The 19,853-nt window shown below is 44.5% G+C and overlaps 1 protein-coding gene across 4 annotated transcripts in view; it reads left to right on the top strand.

Annotated features, from left to right (window-relative positions):
* The window catches only part of syt1a (synaptotagmin Ia), a 75,054-nt gene that overhangs the window by 9,599 nt on the left and 45,602 nt on the right, over positions 1-19,853 (top strand). The gene's annotated exons all lie outside the window — the stretch shown is intronic.

Raw genomic sequence — 19,853 nt, 5'->3', positions numbered from 1 at the left:
TGCTGTGTTTGCAGATGTCTATATTTTCACTAATTTGGCCAAAATCTGCTTAATTGTGAGCAGACTCTCTCTGTTTTGTGTACTAAGGAACATGTGGCATTCATTGGTGATAAGAGCTTGACAAAGGTTCCCGTCCCACATGAATCTGTTTGGAGTCTGTCCTACAGTATGTCCTCGCTGCGACAGCTGTTCCTGCCTGTTCTTACATTAATAGGCGAAGAGCAATGCACACACATACACACACACACACACACACACACACTCACACACACACACACACACACACAAAACGATCAGAAAATGTCTGGCAAGCTGTTACTTTCACCTCCAGGCGGCTCGAAAAGGATCAGAATTTTTAATTGTATCAACATTTTTGAATAGGAGGTTCATCTATTTATATTATTTATAGTACCTGAGCTCATTTAAAGCTCATGAACGTCAAACAATGGCACTCAATCACTTTCAATACTCTTTAAAATAGATTTATCCTCAGTGTGTCAGCAGCCAGGGCACCTTTTCAATGAGACGTGATGCTTTGTGTGAAAGATCATCATACACTGTGTGACAAAGTACTGCTTCTGAAAGGACAGGTTGCTATGAAAACAAAAGTCAGATGCTTGAGAATGTGTCCGATATGAAAGACAGAATTTGTCACGTCTTTATTTTTAAGGGAGCAGAAATTTCACACTAATTCCCAATGTCCTCGGACGTGTAAGGGGCGGGCTTAGCACCGTGCGCCATCCTCGGTTTCCATGACGACTGTGATCCCTGTATGATAATCGGATTCCCACTATAGCTGTGAAAACACTCGTTCCTGCCCGATCCAAGAAAAATTATAACACTGAAACCGCGGCGAAGGAATTTGACCGCGTGGCGACAAAGACCCGGCGAGGCGAAGAGGAAATGGAAATGCCCGCCTCCCGCCGGTGAGTCGAGTCATAGCTATGACAGCAAGCGAAGGTATGGACGTTATGGGATGGTGGAGGAGCTGAGCCACCGGGGGAGGAGGAGGCGTTAGCTGAACAACCCGATTTTGTTTTTAACATTTAGCACTTTGGTGTTCGAGGAAGAAGAGCATTTAAAAGAGTTGGACTACGAAGAAGCACAGGAAGCCATTTGTCTGTGGTTTTGTGTGGACAGCAGGCATTTCTTTCTTCTTTTTTTAGGTCCTGTTTTGGACATTTTGAATGCCTTTATTGAATCGTAGAGGTAATATGTTGTATATGTTCTCTTCAGTCAATCAGTACAATGCAATAAGTAAAGCCACACTCTAATATACAAAACAGAAAGACTGAGAAGGTAAAGGTAGAAGCATCATGTTATGTATTCCTACCCTAAATTCTTACCAATTAAATCATATACATTCATTCGATATGAATACATTTATATATATTTATATACAAACATTTCATTCACACTTGTAACCCTCAAAATTAGTTTTATAAACCTTTTGAAAACCAAAAATGAGTTGACTGTTTTACATCCATGTAGTTGTTCCATAATTCAACTTCTACAATAGAAATACATCTTCTTTTAATCCCAAGTTCAGCTTTTTGTACAGTAAACTCACAAACATCTCTCAGAGATAGAAGATGGATGGAAAGGTTGTTGCTGTAACATCAGCGTGTGAACTGCATAAATGCATGAAAACACATGATGAAAGCGACTCCACCACACACAATCTAAAGAAGGCAGATTGCGCTTAACAAAAACAGTATACAGTAAAATCAGACGTGCATTTGATTCTATTTTTTACCATCAGCGCTGTCACCCAGACGGTGAATAAGTAACAGACGCCTGCTCTCAATCCTGCGGTTTTAATTGCACCCTTTTGTTTCCAGACGCTGAGTTTCTTTTGTGCGGTTTTTTTTTTTTTTTTCGCACCTGAGAGAAGGGAAAAGCTTGACTGCATAAATTCTTTTCACTGGCACAGTCTTAGCCTTTCACATTTATCTCCAGCTCAGAGTATGACAACTATAGATCTCCTCTCCTTTGCACAAGACAAATGACCTTATTACCGCCGAGGACCATTCAAAATAGGATCACGTCAGCCGTGGAGAGAAAATACAGGCCGCTGCTTCGCAGGGAAAACCATCAAAAGCACATTTCAGAGACCAAACGAGTGTTCGAGCTTGTTTGGGCCTTTCAACACACATCAAGGGGCTCATCCAGAACCACTGGTGGACTAAGCAGCGGTGTCAGTTTCAGTGTAATTTAATACTGTCCAGACGTTTATAGAAGAGCGCCTTCTGCCGGGGCTGATTCGCTGCCGAGGACACATTTGTTTCGCCATAATGAAGTTTTTCTGTGTACTGACGGAGACGAGCCTGGAGGGCAGCACTTATTCTGTGGTTTATACAGTGTGTGTGTGTGTGTGTGTGTCTGTGCGCGTGTGTGTGTTGTCATAACACAAAGGGGGCAACAGAGATAGACAAGCACACAATGTTCTCCCTTGTGGGAAATTAGTATCCGCATGCATAATTACAGGACAGGGGTCATTTTTTTCCCTCGGCCTGAGGCCCTCTGCGTTATCTACAGGTCGCTATAACTCGCCTTGTGAAATAATTCACGTCGACGGCGATTCGGCGCCGAACCGTTCGGTGCCGGGTGAAGCAGCCGCCGCGGTTCTGTTAGCCAATCAATCTTTTGAGGTAATGTTGAGAGGAACGGTGGCGTCACGTTGACCTCGCTGCTCCAAAAGGTCACAGATGATATAGTTCTTTTTTAAAAAAAAAAAAAAGCTCATTGATTTGGATGTGGACAGACCTGCTGAGAACCGTCGGGGCTAATGAGCTTCAATATGCTCCAGTGTCCAATCACAAAGCGTCAAGCCTGATTCATAATGGCAGAGCTTAATAGCATGACTGATAGGCTAATAGACCAATCACATTCGTGTCAGTCATCCACCGTAAGCTTGGCCTTTACAGTGGATTCAATTGATTTGCATAAGGCATAACACAGTCGCTCTGTTATTGCTGTATTGTTGCAAACTGGATCAAAGCGGTTTTGTATTTATACATTTTCTACCACGAAAACTCAACAGGATATGTTCGGTTTCACTCGATAAAAAAGGGGGGAACAAAGCATTTCATCAAATCACAAAATGGATTTGCTACAAAGGGAGAAATAAAACACAGTAATTGATAATTGAGTCACGAGATCCAAGGAAAAGGAGAAAACAATTTCTGCTACAGAAGTTCCGGAAACTGGATGAATAAAATGGTGAAAAAAATCACTTTTTGCTCACCGCACAGCTGCTTCATTTTATGGATTCCAGTGAAACATGGATTACTGAAGTGCATGCGGTGTCTCTCCCGGGGGAACGCTCTCTCTCAGCCTCCTCATCATTTCTTGTGACGCTCAAATCAAGGAGAAGCCACACGCCTTTCTCTCCCTTTATGAAATGGGCGAGGCGGCATCGCTCGCCACTCACATCCTCTCTCTACTCTAAATATTCAGTCTTTCTCCTGAATGCTAATTCCCCGTGCTATAGCTTAGCGATCACAGCTGTCCAATACAAATATCTATAAAAAACAAACAAACACAGGTAGTGAACATCCTGGATGTCCTCAACCGTCACTTCCATAGCACAGATTTAGCCCCGTCAAACTTGTTCTCATCTGAGTGACTCTTCAGATTACTCACGCCGGATTTTGTCCCTCAGGTGAGCCGCGCTTCTCACTCGATGTTTATGCAGGTTGTCAACACCTGACGGTGGACGAAGTAGTGCTGGCAGTTGGTTTCCCCTTTGCGTGATCAGTCTGGACTGTTGGCCCACAGCTGAAGGTCAGACCAGGACACACACACACACACACACACGCATGAAAAATCAGGCCAATTTAAAGGGAGATTCATGATGCGACCGGCAGACATCTGGAGCGCGCTCGGAGTCGTCCAATTAGATATAAATTAAGAACATTTGAGTTTGTGTGAAAGTTATCACAAAGCTCATCATAAAAGCTGAAGATGAAAGCTTGTGATGATGCTGGATGTGTTTGGTTTGCCTTCAAGCAGCCGTCCAGCCGGCTGTCCGTTCCAATCCGGTGAACACGATATCTAAGAGGAGGCCTTCGGGGCACTTCAAAAAAAAAACACCACCGGGACTCTCGGTTGAGCTAATTCAATCGTGATGGTCAGAGGTCACTGTGACCTCACAGAACACCTTTTTTGACTATGACAATTTCACTCTGGTGTTATAAAGTGGAGACATGTTGGACGGACGTAAACTGATACTTGACTAATGCAACTGAGTTATTGTCGATGTTAAATACCATTGATTCAGGATAGTAATAAGTTCTGGTTGCACGTCCGTACGTAGGAACGCCTGAAGGGAGTTTTTATCAAATTTGGAAGAGTGTACTGATTATAGGTGAAGCCTGCTTTGAACACACGTCCATTTCATTTTCGTGATATCTCGTAAACTCTTCGAGCAAGTTGCTTCCCGTTTGGCTCAAATGTCCACATGAAGATGAGCCCATTTGATTTTGGTGGTCAAAGGTCAAAGGCCATAACTCGACACTATCCACATGCTCATGACATGGATGACATGGGTGTAACCTGGAACCTGGCACGTGAGCTTTTCTCCTGAAATTTCAAAGGTGATTTTTCAGCGATCATCTCATAACGACAAGTAAAGTTTGTTCCTTTTCGCGGTACTTTTGTTTAAAAATTCCAGCATCACATCTCAAAGGCACGGCAGCGAGAGCGATATGAAATCGCCTCTCGGCCAAGCTCTTTAACAGAGACAAAGTGGTTGTCATTTTTCCTAACACCACCTAATTCCCTTAAATGTCACACGAAACACATTCAGCTGGAGCTGAATGGAAGCGACCTGCTGCTGCTGCTTTATATATATATATATATTTATTTTTTTGTACATTTAATTGACCCTCTTTGGCTTGGCTTCTGTATATTTTCCCTCACGTGATAAAATCACAACGGTTAGATTCAGTTGCACAAGTTCATACATTGACTGTTTTTCCCTTTTCGGCAAAGTCTGATCAACCACAGCATTGAGTCACAGAGCAACTGCACCTCGGGAGCAATGTCGCCTCACAAGTTGCCCCTGCTTCTATTTTAAATCCAAAAATCCAGATACCGTCTGTGACCTCTTGTAGTTTTTGGATGTTCCTCACCTTCTGCTGTGTTTTCGTGGATCGCCCGCAGTAGTGCCTTCTCGCAGGAAAGTCATTTCTGAACATGCGCCGATATTCCTCCGCACTCCCTGATGGGATAACTAACAGCTTGTTCAGTCAAGGGTCATCAGCCGCAGATGGCCGAAGACAATAAACACGATCAAACATGGGGGTGGGTATTTTGAGGCATAGTATGATGCAGCGCTGGCATTTTTGCGATACTTCCCTCCAAAAGATCTGTTTGTGGGTTTTTTTGTTTTTTTTAATGTTTGCATCAGTTTGACCTATTTCCACACTTAAGATTGAATACCCTCGTTCGGGCACGGCGTCTCCACAAACTATAAACAATCTAACTTGTGTAATGAGATGTGCGGCGCTGCCTCTCACGATTAATGGCTCCTATAAATCACCTATTTATCTGCGCTCACGACGAGCGCTGAGTACCGGCCTCTTCTCTCTCACGACAGCGAGCCGACCGCGAGCGACGCCGTTCTGTAATCTTGATTAATTCTGTTTACCTCGGGGCAGTCATTATCCAGAATGGCCCCTATAATTTTAGCGGACAATGTCTCGGAGTTGGGCGCTCGACCTCCATCTTGCTCTTTCTTCTCAAGGTCACTGAGGTTTTGTGTTTCCGCAAGCGGGAGCATGAAAACACAGCAACACATTGCTTCTTGCTGGTTGAACACTCCGGATAAACCTGGTCTCCTCATGTATTGAGCAGCATTACAATGAGTAAATTATCTGTGATGTTGTAGAGTGAAATCTGCATTTCAACCATGATTACACAGCAGCAAAGCTATGATAGCGTGTCACTCCTTCTGAACCTTTTCCCGGCGCTGCACATGCGTTTCCTGAGTGATCATGCAGAAGAGGGTCCCACTCCAACTACAATGCTGCCTGATTGTTCGGTCCTCAGCGTTACTAGAGATAGCTTGTGCCGGGCTTTACTTCACATGCGTTGAAAGTCTTTTGTCCATCGATAATAACACAGCATTTATCCTCATTTAATCGTCCACTTAGGTGCCAGTGTCGAGCTAATAGCTAAAGGTTGTTTGATGTTTCTGATTAGGCATTCTGGCGGTTTCTCTGTTGTAGTTTCTTTAAGTGTAAAGATCTGCTTTTACACAGCATCTGCAAAGCGTATAGCGCAGTATTAAAATACTTTTTTGCTCGATGCGAGGAGTGATTCATCTCTATAATCACGGCCAGTTAGAAGTAAATGCAGCAGTTTCATAGATTCAATTTAGCTAATCATGCTAGCTCCGTTCCTATTTTCTATTTAAGATATCAAACCAAATTAAAGTGATATTTTCCTATATGGTAGAATGGAATTCTATATTCTATAAACTATGTAATATACAGTCAAATCTCTCCTTATTCAACAGCTAGAGACGTTTCATAATTTTACTTTAAGCCTGAAGCTCACAATATTTTCTCTACTACAAACTACAAAGGAAAGAGAAAGAAGTGAGCAGAAAAAAATCGGAAAAAAAGCCTCAAATCTCAAATGGAGCCCAGTAATAGACCAATTTCAGCTCTGCCTGAAGCAAACCAGCGCCTTTATTCATGTACTCTGGTCTCTTCCTCTTTGGCCAGATTGCACAGAGAGAGACCCTCCCTCCCCTCCTCCCCTGGCTGGATGAAATGAAAGAAGATAGTCGAGGTTTCTGGATAGGCACAGCACAGAGAGCCCGCATTACGGCTGCTAATGGACTGTTTGTGTGCCTGGCTCCCTCCCTGCTCACTCGGCGGGTTCCCAGGTCACCGCACCCCACTCCAAGGTCACGAGGGAAGGGCCGGGGCCTCGCTTACAGTATTTGGGTCCCTCTGGTGGAGCAGGGCAGGTCCAATCACGGGGAGATCGGAGATAATAAGCGCCGAACACACGCGGAGAGTCGAGAGGAGGACGAAAGAGAGCTGGGATTCAGAGCGTGGCAAGGTTATACATTATGTGTTGTTGAAGAATAAAACGCTGGGAGAAATACCTGTAATGAATCAGAGAAACCATGAAGGGGTTGAATAAAATACATACGCACGCTGTAGAATCGACGTGTAACCAAACGTAAAAGGTTTTTATTCCAACAAGCACCGATGTGTAATTTGGCACTCAATGTTAATGTTGCCACCTTTCAGTAACGACATTTCTCAGCAGAGACTTTTTGTCCTCATAATTATTGTTACCATGATTCAATAAGTCGTCTGCATGTTTCTGTGCAGCTACAGTGCTCGGTGGGAAGGTGCCGTAAAGCCCGGTCTCTCGCTGCTTAATGCGGTTGTATGCGTTAGTGCCTGCAAAGATGCATTTTTCATGGCTCTCCCATTTCAAAGCATGTAGTCAAACTCTCCTATTCATTCCATGTTGACTAAAGTCAACAAAACATATGAAAGGACACTGGTCCTGTTTTATTTTTTGTGAGTTTCGTTGCATCCCCAGTGAGTGCAGAAAACTCAGGGAGTCTCAGCTCAATAATCCCCAAAGCTTTTTATAGGCTGAAAAATCCAATGGAAGGATGTCAACTGTAAGAAATATGAAATCCACAAAATGCAGAAGGCAACAGATGCCACGGGCAAGCGTGGTCCCGAAGAAACCCGAGCAGGATGAGCTGTTGTGGTTGGAAATCGATTGACGCGGCGGCAGCGTGCAGCGGGCAGAAGCAGTGAGCGCATACGCAGCGCTGCTGGTATGATGAGTCAGAATTTGTTCATTGACTTTATTTAAGCAGGTACTCCAACATGAGAACACGCACAGTCAGTTCACAACGAGGACATGTAGCGCAATACAACACCACCGAAATAGTACAAAACACATGAGATCCTCGCTTGTTTCAAACAATTACAGGTAGATTTGACATTTTGAATCCAGTGTTTGAATCCGAGTGTCATTCAATGACGTCTATATTGTGGATTATTCCAAGATGGGGGTGTTTTGTATAAAAAAAAGACAGTTTTTGCTTTAAGAATAGACTCTAGGGACATTAAAACAGACGAGATGACTAATTAAGAATGCCTCATTGTCTTCATTTAATGACAAGATGCTCGTCTAAGTCTGCTAACGCTACACAATGATTTATTGCAAGACTTCAACGTGTATAAGTGTGTGTGTGAAAGTACTGCCACATGAGTCCTGTGAGTCGGGGAGCAGCAGGAAGGTTTTGGACAGCGTGCTTCTGTGTGCCTTGACCTCCGCTGGGCCTCGGAGCTTGGCTCTGTGTGCCGGCGGTCTGATCGGATTGGGCCGCAATTGAATGACACAACTGTTTGCCGGTGCCCAGTGGAGGCCGACTGGCATTAAGCTGGTGCCAAACTGGCACTCTGCAGAGACGTCTCACTGGGAAAATGTCCCTCCAATCCAGCCCCACCTCTCAAATCCCCTGCTGTTTACCAAAAATAAGAATTATCACAGCAGCACATCCTGCCTCAAACTGTCACCTCTCGTAATTTGAATTATCAAACGGCACTCATGCTTAGTTAATTCAATTTGAATTTCCCCAAGTCCTGATTTTAATAAGACATTTAGTAAAAATCAGGCCGAAACTGACAGGGTGGTTAACAGCTACACCCGTTTGACTGCTTTTGCTTACGCTTCATTTGCTCACAACAGATCTCTTCTGCGCCTCGTGGTGTCGGGAACTGCAAAACAAGCGTTTGTGGATTTGCAGCCCCTCTGGATCTCTCTTTTTGTGTTGTTTTTTGTGTGCGTTTTTTTTCTTCCCCTTCTGGCCAGCTGCAGCGCTTTCCAACCAGAATTTCGAGAAAGGAAAAGCATCAGCACCGGGGGCTGTTGCTGGGGACGGATGTCAGGGAAGGATCGCACACTGGAGCTGGCAAGCCCTGACATGCCATCCTCTATAAGAAGAAAGTAATTGGCCTCCTAATTGCTCTCAGAGGCATGTTTCACCGACCGAGCCAGTTCCCGGGCCTGCCTTCGGCTTCAGTACAAGTCCAGTGTCAGCCCGGTGTGATCTGACCTGAACACGAGGCAGACGAGAGAGAGAAAGCAGCTCTTTCTTCTTTCCTCTGGCTTCCTCCTTCCTCTTTTTCCCCCCATTATACTCCACCGGCGTCTGCAGCTCTGTTATTCTCCCTCAGGGGGCACTCTCTTCTCCAGACAAACACCCGAGTCAGTGAGCTGCTAAATCGGACTTCAATCAATAAGAGTTACGCTTATACCGACGTTTCAAGCGTCGCCACCGGAGACACACCTGCAGGATCTGGCCGTCAGTCTTCCTGTCTCCTTAAACTTAAAAATACACGAAATAATCGGATACGACTTTCAATAGGGCTTCTCTTGTCATCGTCTAATTAGAGCTGAAATCCAACAGAAACACGACAAGGATATGTATCTCATGTGTCTCTCATTACGCAGAGCACAGTGATGGCGATATCTCTGTCCAGGCTCAAAAATATATGTTTTTGTGCCTGAATTTCTTTGGATTCATGGGTAATGGTTAGGAAGATGAGGCGTTCAAGTGGGAATGGGTGAAGTTTCGCTTCGGAGCGTAAAAAAAAAGGTAAGTGTGAAAAGCCGCCGTTGACTTTCACAATGCGCTTGATAATTGTGTTCTGGATTTGAAAATGCCGACAAAAGGCTCAAGTGTTCGCAGCATCTGTTAGTCGTCTCATAGCTTTAGCCGTAGTCATCCGTGAAAAGCCTTTCCGCTGCATCTGAATGAGCAAAACCTCTCTCTTTGGAATCCAATGTGGAATCTTCATGCTTGTTCCTTGTGAAAAGAGGAAAAAAAAGTGTTGATGGAGTGGCTATAAATGGGGGGATGAGGCTCAGTGACTCATGAGAAGCCATGACAGAGAGCTTTATACGGGTCGGAGGGGGGGAGAGAGATTTCAACAGCACCCTTGGAATTAAGACATGCAGTGAAATTGGATGTGTACGGGGTTTTGGTCCTGGGCCTGATCCACTCTGACAGGGTGGTGTGTCAGATGGAGTTCTCTGCAAAGTTGCGCCGGCAGATTGGAGTTTACTTACTCACGAATTCTGTGGCAGCGCTTCTCTGGAGGCAGGAATAATCTCAAGCGTTGTGTAACTGAGCTGGCAGAGCTAACAACAAAAAAACACACGCGCGCGCGCACACAACTTGGTACAAGGTGGCAGCTGAAACGTTCCCTTTCGAATGTTCATTCATTGTGTCCAAGAATGCCTTGAAAACTGGCCCGCTCATACATTATGGGATAATTAATGCATTTATTGAAAGATAGTGTGGGTGATTTGGATTTTGCGGAACGTCAAACTAGCGGGTAATGTAGATTACTTAATAAACGTGAAACTAGAAGTGTGTAGGCAAGGGTGTAATCAGATTTGATTGACAGTGGCATATCGACGTGAGTGCAGAATCGGTTTTACCGTGATTGGAGCAGAAAAGTAATTGATCAACTTCAAACCAGTGAGAAAAGTAAAAAAAAAAAAGGTGAGGCAAACCAGTAGAGCTAAGACAAAACTGTGCAGATTAATCCAGATGAATGCAGATAAACTGCTCATGGTTAGTTCAGGACATTAACCATACCTTCTTACCGCTCACCATGTAATTCAGTCCCAGTCTGCATTAGTTCACCCACTACGTCTGAGTAGCTCTTCCTGCTTCATATAAAGTACCGCGTGCCTCTTCAGCACCACGGACAGCTCCCATCACGACGCTCACAGTATCCAACGTATACAAACATGTTCAGACTAATCAATGAAATCAAATGTACCCAAATGAACGAGAGGAGCTCAGTGGAGCGTTGACTGGACACGGCAGCGTGAATGTCTTGGCCCTGTCTGCCAATACTGGACATGATTATGATTACCTTGTAATGTATTTTGGATTGTTGTGAACGCGATACAGCAGGAACACCATCAGGATGCTTCTTCAAATTTGGCACAAAACGTCCACTTGGACTCGAGGGTGAACTGATCGGATTCGTCAAAGGCCGCTGTGACCTCATAAAACACCTTTTTGGGCCATAACTCAAGAATGAATATGCTAATTGTGATGAAGTGGGGACATTTTCGACAGACACGGGTGTGAACTTTAACAGCAAAGGCTTTTGAATGTAAAATCACGGGCGATTAATCGATTGATTGATCAACGACAATTTGTAATGGTCGCTCAGTGATTGCCTTAAGTCATTTCTGGAGCCAAAAATTTGTGTTTGAGCTTTTGAAATGTCAGGATTTGCTGGTTTCATGTGTGTTAAGACACTAAATTGGCTTCGCCGGTTCAAAACAAGCTATTTAAAAATATCAATGTGGACTGTTTTGACATTTTATAGCCCAAATAATAACTGGTTATTAAAAAAGATTCATTGGTGCCAGCCGTCGCTGTCTTCTCCTGTCTGCCTGGAGAAAGCAAAGAGCAGTAACACAGGGCCGTACAGGGCCAACTGCAAGAGACACCTCGGTAAGCATGGAGGCAGCGAGCATATTGTCCAATTTCTCCCCTCCGTATACCGCCAAACATCCATCTCGGTGCTCCATCTCTCTATTGCACAGCAGACTGTAGTGTCTAAGAGCAATTTCAACCCAATTTCGTGGCTTGTCATGATATTGCTGCATCTGATCCCAATCTACAGACTTGACGCTCACAGGAACAGGGATCTCTTTGATGATATCGAGTTTGCCTGTCAAGTGTGCGCCATATGTAGGTTTCTGTAGCTCTGAAAGCCAACATCCCCCGTGCTCATGCCCCTCATCTGAGCTACGAGGACGAGATGTATCAAAGCACTAGACAGAAATATGCAAGAAACACATCTGTCTCTTCTCTCGTTTCCCCTCCCGCTCTGTCTCTCTGTGCCACTGGAGCTGTTCTCAACCTGAGGTCACGGCGATAACGGCAACATGCAAATGAGAGGCGCTCCCAAAACGGGAAAATCAGAACTCACGGCGAGACGCCTGATGGCAAACACGATAAGCTGCAAGATTGTTGGTCAAAATGCCTGTTTATTTCAATGTCACCCTCACAATGTTATCTATCGAGCTGCCACCACTGTCAATGAGTTCAGTCTTCTCCGTGCCACCCTGGCACTGTGCAGGATGGTTTAGGGCGGCTGTTGTGTTGAATGACAGTTCCAGTGAGATCCCATCTGACAGCTCACTCTATAGTTCAATGATGGAAAACGATAGCATCTTTTTATTTTTGCTGCCTCTCCAAAAGGTCAAATTTCTATTCACTAGATATTCATCAGGTACGTTTGCTGTACTTTTTCTTTTTGGACTTGCTTGCTGGGAGGAAAACTGAGCAGAGCTGTATCATCGTGTGTGACAGTTATCGAGCTAGTTGGACATTTGGCAGGCATGCTGCTTTCCAAACAAAGTGCGTGGGTGGAAACGTTGTGAGAGGCCGCAGGCGCATAAAAAGGATGCCCGGTGGGGGGGGAAAGGCTGTCTAATGGACGTACGAGGAGGAAAGGGAAAGCGTCAAAGTGTGCGATGGAAACGGACACAATGAGGAGATGCGTGACTTTAGAGAAAAGTTCGGATGCCGATGTAAAAGCGTAACAACATGTGAAGTATCGTTGTATCCTGATCGTCTCCACCGCGCTCGATTGTTATTTTTGAAGCTGGGTTTTTTTTTTTTGTCACCTTCCGATCACGCGCTCGCATCGCACCTTTATGGGATTAGGAACCTGTCAGCTTTGTGTGTAAGTGTGATTGTGTGTGTGTGTGTGCGTGTGTTAAAACAAAATAAGGGGTTTAGAGATCCTGTGACTCAAACGTGAAATCAGACCCCCGAGCTGTTGCAAGTGTCAATTTGATTCAGGAAGTGGGTGTTTGTGGCGAAGAATTCCTAAACGAGCTGATTTATGCCGTCGCTCAGTCGAATGCGGATGTTCGGTGACCTGAAAATTCACACAGTCCGTCCAACTATTTTAAGTGGCAAGTCGAACAAGGCAGTGCAAGTTAGTGTAATACTGGAATATCGCTGAGCAGGTGGATGAGAACTGCCTCGTCTTAAAACAAACTACTTCGCCAAAAAAACCCCTCCTCTTTGCATTTTTAATCACTCTTTCAAGTGACAAATATGACGAGACGGCGCATATTCATCGACTTAGTCACCGGGTGCGTAACCGTTCCTCGTCGGAGCCCGTCCATGGCGACATCATCAGTAAACTGCACACACTCCACTCTCTAAACAGAATGAAAAGGTCAGCTGCCAAGAGTCTGGAAAAGAGCACTTGAAGGTCCGTATGTTTGAGAACATCACCAGCTGTGGGGGCGTGTCTTTTTCACATGGACGGCACAGGAAATGAAAAACAAAAAAAAGGCCAAGACGACAGACAGGGATGTGCAGCGGCTCAATCTGCGCCGTCATCTCTGTCGCCACAAGAAACGACAAACGGGGAACAAGAAAGAACAAATCATGTATTTACCACATTTCCAATTTATTTGTATTGACATGCAAAAGAGCCTTTAAAGTATTTTTAAAGATGTGGAGACCTCCACTGGAGGTGATGACGACGCCTTGGTTTGCATTGCAATGAGTCGCCGCCTTTTAAAGTCCCAACTTCACGCAATAATTATCTTCCTTGCCTTGATAAACCGTGTCAGTTGTGATATCTGTGGCTGAGGCCAGCGGGAGAAGGAGGCGTGAAGCAGTGGGCGGGAAAAAGAAGAAGAAGAAGAAGAAGCTGGAGGGTGGAAGCTAAATAAAATCAAAGCAGCAAGGCATTTATTTCATTTTGTTCCCGAGATAAAGCCTTCAAAAACATTCATGTCATTATAATCCCAATTTGATATAAAGATGAGAGTATTGTAGGTAAGCAGCAGAGTCCTTAAAGTTTATTGAAGTACTCTCTTTGCCTCTGTGGAGTATATCTATTGCCCCGCTTCAGGGTTAGTTTCCCTCCTTGACCACTAAAACCTCGTCTCTCACGTTGTGCCTCTCCCCGTTTGTCGCAGAGCCAGTGGTTGCCGGGCAGATTTGCCTGGAGGGTGACCCTGCAGGCAGGTAAGTGGTTGAGCTACTATAGCCTCCCTTTATCTGCGTGACTCACCTACCCGGTAGTGCCACCATGGCCCCTGGCATGGCCTCCCACATCAGCCTGATGCCAACAGACAGGACCCCCCCCCCTCCTCAGACAACCACCTCCCCGCGGCGCCCTCCAGCCTCGCCGCCAACTAAGCACGCAACCGGGGCTACGGGTCGCTAAATGTGGGTTTTAAAAAGTCCTCTAAACTGTAACTGCTGACTTTGTAGAAAACAGAGCAAGTTAGCCGACCAACTGAAGTGTTTGATCCTTGTTGGATAAAGGCTGGGGCCGAGAAACAGCGGACCATTACAGAAAGCCCAGCAGTTACCGGGTGAGTCGTTTGTGAGTAATGGATCTTTGAGCGGCACTGCGAAGCTAAATGCTCAAATAGAAAGAGAGCGAGAGAGAGAGCACTACAATGTTTTCCAGACACTTTTCTGGTATTGATTTGTAAACTTCTCTGATGATCGTTGAAGTTTTGGATCAGACTGATTCCCTTAAGTGTTTTTCCGATGTGATTTTTAAACTCAAAGTGACACATCCTCCTTACATATGTCCCTGTGCCTTTTCCCTCGATTGAACGTTTGTGGGTTGTTTTTTTTGTCCTTTAATACCCTGAAGAAGAGTAAATGTCTAAACGTTGGAAAACCATTTAATGATATGCTTCGTGCATCGTGGCTACGAGTGTGTGCGACTACTCTCCTTTACACTTATATATGTCCTCATAACCGCCATCTGTTAACACCAAAGTGCTGTATTAAATATTTAGCTCATGATACTCACGGTATCAGTAATTTGCCGGCGATAAACACATTTCACTCTTTGTGAATTCTTCACAATAAAAGTGTCCCTTCTTATTGTTGCTGCTTACTTTCCGTTCCCGCAGTATACAGAGACTTGTTTTTATTGAATAGCTTCGAACAAAGCTTTTTTTCTTTGTGAACACATTGTACTATAAATTCTTCACAAGTCCCTCATTTTGTGACCTAAAAGCTTTTTATTTTGAGGCATTTTGAGGCATTTTTCGCCCAAACAGCGAGTCGACAATGTGCTCCAGCTCATGCGTTCTTGTTCCTGAGAGGGGGGAAAAAATAGGGGAAGATGATGCAAGATGTCAAATTGAACTAATTCCCTGGCTTGTGCCCCAATGCCAAAAGTAGAGTGGTGTAACCTTGACCATTGACGCTCAAATAAAATAGTTATCCTCTAATAAAGTCCACAATTGTCGTCAAATCACAGCGTCTCTTCACCCTCCTCTCCCCGCCTGACACACCCATTTTCCAGTGGTCGTGCCTCCTCGCGATGTCCGTCATATAAATAGACTGAACGTATCCGGCATGAGCTCAGGCAGTGTGTCAGGCCATCGCCGTGTGAGGAACAAGAGAAGCTGATACGAGCTGCAGAGATCTGGGGCCCCTGAGTCTTCCTCTCCGAACAACAAGGCCGCTTTCTCTAACTTTCCTCACTGCTTGGGAAGCAGTAATTGAAAACGGGGTAATCTTTGTGCACTGGCTTAATAGAGCTGTCCTGCCCTTGCTGCAAAGCGGGGTTAATAACTTTTTCCAGTTCCATTACCCCGTGGGATTGGCTTCAGGTGAGTAAAGAGGCTGCGCTGGACAAGGGGAAGCGGCCACGGGGGCCTCCTCCGCCTCCTCTTATCGCTGCTCACCGCAGGCAGCTCACCTAACACTCATTTACCTGACTTATTATATACAACGAACACTCCCCCCTTGTGCGTATGTGTGTGTGACCGCACTGTCAGGAAATACTGGCCGACAGACTGCGGCGAAGGCTTGACGGACAGCCAGTAATTAACGAACCAGTTCACTAACTTCTCCTCAAACACTTTAACACCGTTCAGGCGCCCGGTGAAGCGTTCTGCCCGCAGCAGTGCTTCAGTAGTTTATTGGGCTGAATTGGTTTGATATTTGACCTGCATCGATGCCCGTTGACTTCATGAATTTGAGTTTCTCCCGGTGAAGCAGGAGTCACACAGGAAGTGGTTTGACGATGGCTGAATGGTGACTTTTGTGAGAAATGGGGCTTTGATCCAAGGTGCAGGTTGTGGCTTGTCCGCAGACTGTATGTTAGACGTGTACATGGTCACTCCGACGTCTCCCATCGGTTCGTGGACTACGGTTTTGAAGCCTCGATCTCGGCACCGTGACCCTCCTAATCTTTTTTTTTGCAACCAGGAGTGACACGAGAGCTGTTGCGTAAAAAACAAATGCTGATTAAGACATTTTTTAGGCGATGACAATTGTTACAATGACCTGAATGCACACTGTGAGAGGGTTAGTTTTAAGACGACAACACTAACAATTTTCATGATCGCACAATGTTACGTTAGCGACTTGTCAATCACTTTATGGCCACGCCCTAAAGCGTACCCTGCTTTACGGTCTATTTGACTCTAAATGGGACCATAATTCACCAAATGAACATCATGCTGTGTTGAAAAATACTTGAAACTAAAGATTGAGACCATAAACTAATATTTACAATGTTTACTGGTTTAATACTTCAAGTGAGAATTTGGGCATTTCCTCATAGACTTCTATACAAAGCAAACAGACCCTTCAGTTACATTTAAAAGCACAAGTAAAGCAGCTTTCGGCTCATTCTGTGCTGAAGGTCTTTTCTTCCTTACATTAATGGCATAGTTGCCATTAAGAAACCTTTTGCAAATAACTGACCAGTCGTAAATGAAGAGACTCAAACCCTTTTTTTATTATTATTGAACTATTTCAAAAGTAGAGTGAAGGGATTCTTTTGTTGTTTTTAAATTCTCTCCATCTCGTTGAAGTGGAAACGTGTGCAGAATATAAAAAACAGCAGTGAAAAGATTAAATGCAAAAGCTGCCACCAAATAGATGGCATTGATGACGAAGACCAGACCTGAATGGCTCTTGTTCTTCTACGTGTTATATTGATCCCACAAGAAATACATTTCCTTTAATAGAGATCACATGAATCATAACTGTTGGATAATGAAATGCTCTATAAAGCATTTACTTTCTTATTCGATTCATCTCAATTCATGAAATATCTCCCAAGTTCAATAAATAATGGTAATTATTTGATGCCGCACTTTATTATGCATGCACGAGCCTTAATCCGAAGCCTTCCATTTTATTTTGTGTAATTTATTGTAATTACACAGTCCGCGTTCCCTTCGGATGAAAAAAGTCTCCTCGCTATGATTATTAGTGTTTAAATGTTTTCCCGACGATTACTTTAAACATCGGGAATTCCCGTCCGTTCCACCTGCGAATGCTTTAACATCTCTTAGCAACTGTTCACCAGTAACTAGTTAAAACACATAATATGACTTCATTAGCATATAATTGTTACGGAGGGAATCTGAGCCACTGCTTCTGGATTCAAATCAAATGTGTGCACTTCATATTCTCGCTCCGGAGACTAAAGAGCAGAGTCTTTGTTTACTTGTTTAATCAAAGCACTTCTCAATTGATCCGGACTATTGATCCCCGCACACATTTGCGCGTCTCACGTCGCCTTTGATTCGTCTTTTATGAAACAATTACGCCACTATTAATCTTCACCTGTTTAAAAAATATTCAAAAAATTCAAGTCCCTTTTGAGAATCTCTTTGAATTAATCGCTGTCTCTAAATGAGTTTTCAAGGTTAGCGTTTGAATATGGACCTCACCTTTGAATTAAAAACATTATATTTTAACTCTAGCATCACTCAAGCAGGTACATTTTTCCTTCATTGACAGGAACAATTAACCAAACTTTGATTCTGATTCAATGATTCAACAGTAGATGTTTCAGCTCATCTATTCAGGGTTAGTTTCTTTTCTCAGTTTGGACATAATATTCATCCTGAGCTAAAGTCTCCATAAAAACACAGACTCTTTCCCTCAGGAAGTGTTAGAAAACATTGCTGTACAGGCAGATAATGGTTTTAAACACATCCTATCCTGATAAGCTTCAGGCTAAAACATGATGACGGAACAATCTTAACTATTTTCTACATGTAGATGATACGCTTTCTCATATTTACTCTAACGCTCTTTACTCTGCACACGTGTGTTGGATTGGTTAAAATGAAGTTGACGTCCAACAACTGTCACATCGTTTTGTTATAATGAGCAGACCATTCTTGATACCATTAGTTTAATTTGTCATTTACTGGCTGATTAAACCCAATAAAGTGACAAGCGGGTTGTGTTATTGGCAAAAGGCCACCTATGTGTCTCTCTTTACTGTACCGCACGGCCGAGCTGCGGCCTCTGAAATATATTAAATTTGATGATGCGATGGCAGCGTCACTCCTGGGTGGAGCTGACTTTTTGGCAGCTTTATCACTTCGTCTAACAGCGTGAACCCGGCGCACTGAGAAAGCCGGCCAAAACCTGAACCAGTGGGGAGCAGAGCGATCCACATGGATCCAACATGGCGGCCCAATCTGGACTCAAGAAATGTTTTTCTAGGTCTCCGTGTTAGCTCTTAATCTCGCCGTCGTAATGGTCATGTTATTCATACTACAAATGCCCAGATTGGGAAGACAACTGAATCTATTTGTTTGGGAGTGGACGCGGGGGGGGGGAAACATGAAAGGATGACAGAGGAGAAAGCAGGAAGGATAGAAGGAGGTAGAGAGCGAGGGAGCTGACCCAGTTAGAGGGGGAGAGAAAAGACGGAGAGAGAGAGAGAGAGAGGTGATTGGAGGGAGCTGAGTGCCAGCCTTGCTACTGCATTGGGGACCTGCTGGGCCATCTGGCGGCCCTGTAATTGGGTTGGGGTTTTGCACCTGAGCGGCACACCTCCAAAGAGATGGTTGGAGCAACAACAAAAAAAAAGAAAAAAGGAAGAAAAAGGCAAACAAGCGGCGTATTGCATTCTGCGGCGTCGCGAAGGTGGGAATGACTGTGAAAGTGGACAAACATGTAGATCAATTCATACCCTAGTTTACTCCTCAATTTACATTCGTCTTCTGTATCCAATTAGCTCGCATTGCTCAAAGGTTACACTACGGGGAGACACAACGTCTTCAGCTTGGAGAAGACAGCGGAGAGTGCAGCCATTTTGTGCACTATTAAAAGCTCCCAAGTGGGTCATGCTAGTGACAGGGGCAGATATTAACACCTGTGTTGCAGTGGATACAGAGAATGATTACAGACTGTAGCGAAAGAAAGGTAAAAAGGTCAACAAGGCTGTCGGGTTTTCCATAAACTCTTCAAGCGGGCCGCCCGCTGCGAGCTCGCGCAGACAACTGAGATCATACGGAAGTTGTCATCTCCTCCTTGAAGGGGGCAAGTAGTCATTAAGGTGCAAATATGAGCTGAATTAATGTTTCATTTTTTGCCAGTGATGTGAGGCCCGTCGAGAGAGGCATAACACGCTCCACGGGCGGTCCTCCCCACACATACGGCTCACATTTGATAGTCTCCCGTTTGACATTTGGATTCGGAGATTGAGAAGCATCCGCCTCGCACGATCCAAAGGGAAAAAAAACCACGCGATTCGAAAGCTCGGAGACCTTATTTCATTCCGGATGCGTGTCTGAATTTGAAAGGGCTCTAATTCACAGGAATGCAGCCATTTGCATAGCACATTAGCATCCACTGCCTGCTGAATTCTTCAGGGTGATTATTGTCTCGTCCAAATGGTGCGCGTCACACGTCCTCTCGAACAAGAAGCACGGGAGGAAACCGTCACGTTTACATTTTTGTCCCTCAAAACCGCAGCGCTCGCTTCGGAGATATTGAGTGCAAGCCTACG

This window comes from Clinocottus analis, unplaced genomic scaffold (assembly GCF_023055335.1).
Source record: "Clinocottus analis isolate CAN_PGR_092001 unplaced genomic scaffold, fCliAna1.0.p SCAF_20, whole genome shotgun sequence".
Lineage (NCBI taxonomy): Eukaryota > Metazoa > Chordata > Actinopteri > Perciformes > Cottidae > Clinocottus > Clinocottus analis.
The sequence above is the reverse complement of the archived record's forward strand: the minus strand, read 5'-3'. Positions and strand labels throughout refer to the sequence as shown.